This window comes from Octopus bimaculoides, chromosome 1 (genome assembly GCF_001194135.2).
Source record: "Octopus bimaculoides isolate UCB-OBI-ISO-001 chromosome 1, ASM119413v2, whole genome shotgun sequence".
Classification (NCBI taxonomy): Eukaryota; Metazoa; Mollusca; class Cephalopoda; order Octopoda; family Octopodidae; genus Octopus; species Octopus bimaculoides.
This window is the reverse complement of record NC_068981.1, coordinates 171,602,684-171,605,947: the sequence shown is the minus strand read 5'-3', so window position 1 is coordinate 171,605,947 and position 3,264 is coordinate 171,602,684. Positions and strand designations below refer to the sequence as shown.

The following is a 3,264-nucleotide window of genomic DNA, read 5'->3' as shown; positions in this document are numbered from 1 at the left end:
TATATATATATATATATGTGTGTAGTTTTAGGGAAAAGAACCAAGGTTCATGAACTCATCGATGAAAATCCACTGTCACATATAGAAAAATTAATAAATGAAAGCACAATATATATTTTATACTGTGAAACTTAATTTAATTTTAATCTTTATAAATTGATTTTAATTGAGTTTTTACCTGTAAATCTGAATTTTTATCCCTAATATATATATATATATATTATATTACATATTAAATTATATACATACACCCTCACCCCCACACATAGATGCATCACCCCCCTCCCTCCACCACACACGATTGTTCTCATTTTGTTTTCTCAAATGAAGTCTCAATTCCGAATATCTGATTCCTCTTTTCCTTCCATTGCTTCGAACATAGCCAAAATAGCCAAAGTTATGAACATCATTGCGTAATTCATGCTGATGCAGACCAGTGCAAGTTATCGCACACACAACTTTGTTAAGAAGTTCACTTCTGAACCACATTTTTCAGATTTCGATGGCACTGAGCAGCACTCTGGGTAGGTATCTTCTACCATGATCTCTATTTGACCAGTGTTTTGTCTGTGAGATTTAGTTGATAAAAACTATGCAGATTGCTTATCTACATGTGTATCTGAATATGTGTGACTAAGTAAATATATCTAGCATTTATCTTTTATTTTTTGCTTCAGTTTTTGAATTGCGGCTATACTGGGGCACCGTCTGGGAGGGTATAGCCGAACAAATCGAGCCTTGTATTTGATTATTTTTTCAAGTGCGGTACTTATTCTATTGGTTTCAGCTGCCGAACTGCTAAGTTGTTGGCACGAAAACAAACCAACAACAGTCGTAAAGCGGCGAAGGAGACAAGCACAAACACAAGAGCACACAAGCATGCATAGATACATACGACGGACGTCCGCACAGTTTCCGTTTATTAAAATCTCTCACAAAGCATTGGTTGAGCCGGGGCTATAATAGAAGACACTCGCCCAGGGTGCCACGCAGTGGGACTGAACCTGAAACCATATGTTTGCAGAGCGAGCTTCTAAATCACACAGCCATGAACAATATCGATGAAGAATACAAACAAATTCGGGAAAACCGAAAAACCAGAGTTTTCGAGGGGGAAAAAAATCCCATGTGATATGTATTTCACTCGAATCGTGCAAACAATCCCTTATCGCCTTCATCATCGTAATGACATTAAAGCAGTAACTTGATCATTAGAGACTTGTAATCAACCCAGTTCATGCCTGACATTTATTTTAGCAGTCAATGATGGTCCTTCGTGATGGAAAACTCTACATAGCCGCGCGGCATGCAAAAAATAACTGTGAGGACAGTCATTACTGGAGCTTTTTTTTTTTATCATAGTACTCTTAGATCAAGGGTGACCTAAGGATAAGCACAACAGTAGCAGCAGCGGCAACAACGGCTGCCGCGGTAACGTCTGTGGCGGCAACGTCTGCGGCGGAGGTAACGGCTGCAGCGACCGCGGCAAAGGTGGCGACGGCAGCATCGACAGCAACAATGATAACGACCATAACAACGATGACAATGATGACAGGAATATGGATAGTGTGACATTTATAATTTTCCACGAGAGAGCTAATAACATAAGCGAAGTGAATTTTCGTCAATCGATAATCAATAATCGAGATCGGATCATCGTCGACTGGACTTAGGAGGAACTAATCATTTGCTCTTCTACAGCATCACGTATTGATTTAAACAGAACATAGTAATATCGTTAATTCATCCTCGAAAAGCGAGCTGCTGCAGGGCTAGTGCTCAATTCCAGCTTGTGTAATTCAAAACATATGAGAGATGAATCTTCCTTTGATCATGTGGCTACTATACTGCTGCTAACTTTTACGAAGAAAGATAACGATTATCAACGAGAATCTCGTGAGCCAAAGAAACGGAGGTCTCTCGGTTTATTTCAAATAGGAGGTAATTTCTCAAACCACGCGGCCTGCTATTTTAAATAAAGAAAATATATTGGTCAATATAATCCATGACTTAAAAAAAAAAATGCAGGATAGCATGATTGGTAATTCTTTTATAATTTCATTGGTCTGATCTGTTAGGAATGAGTTTAGACATAAAGCAGTTTGTTCTGAGTCTAGAGCAACGTTAATCACCAGAATAGAGACACGAGCATTAAAAATACTATTGAAAAAACAAAAAAAAAACCCCCAAAAAACAAGATTAAAAAAAAGAAAAATGAATCTGGAATCATTTTTTTATTATATTTGCCGGGTCTGAAGGACAACAAAGCAATGCTCATAGATTTCGTAGGCCCTTGAAGACGGGGAGGTTGATCCCATTAACAATCCTCGACCTTGGTTAATCAACAATTTCAGGAAAGACACGGCAGGGATGGACTGCTAGAGGACCAACGTTCTGGGATAACCAGGTGTAGTGATTAGTGCGGGCGATGACCTGGCGGGTTGGATATAACAGGGGTGATGCGAGGAAGGGAGACGAGTGGGGCCGAAATACGTGAGCGAATGTGGCGTAAAACCAGTCAACTCTTTATGAGCAGAGGCCATTGTTGTAGTTGTAGCAGTAGTTTAATCATTGGTCAGTGAATGTCAAGTAAATTTCTGATCAAAGACGTTTCAGCCATTAGTCTTTCATCAAGGCTTAGTGTAGTAAACTTTTATCTTCTTATATACTCGTTTCAGTCATTGGACTGAGGCCATGCTGGGGCACTGTCTTGAACGGTTTAGTCGGACAGATCGCTAATGTGCAGATAGATTTTATGATACACACATACACAAATTCTTTTATTCTTTTATTTGTTTCAGTCATTTGACTGCGGTTGTGTTGGAGCAACGCCTTAAAGTGTGAGATGCTTATAGCACCTAGGTTTCCCAAGCGGTCATCAAAGTACTTACTAGGCTCGACGTTGCTTAACTTCGATGATCGGACGAGAATCGATGTATTCAATGTGATATTGCCGTAAGCCATATGTATGTGTGTGTGTTCAACGGGCTTGCACACAGTTTCTGTCCACCCAATTCATTGATAATTTATTGATTGGCCCTGGAAGACACCTGCCCAATATGTTGCCCAATGTGACTGAACCCCAAACCATGTGGTTGCGAAGCGAGTTTTTTAATCATACAGTCATGACTCTTTCAATAACACTGTACAACACGATTTTTGTCCTTGGGTAGCAACTGTTATTTCCTTTTTGCTTAAGTTTGCTTTTGTTACATTTATTCAAACCCCAAAGAATCCCTTTCAACACATGGCTATGATGCCTTC

The 3,264-nt window shown here is 39.4% G+C and overlaps 1 pseudogene; it reads right to left on the bottom strand.

Annotated features, from left to right (window-relative positions):
- Positions 1-2,846: 2,846 nt before the first annotated feature.
- Positions 2,847-2,961, bottom strand: LOC128250165 (5S ribosomal RNA; annotated as a pseudogene).
- Between the last annotated feature and the right edge of the window lie 303 nt (positions 2,962-3,264).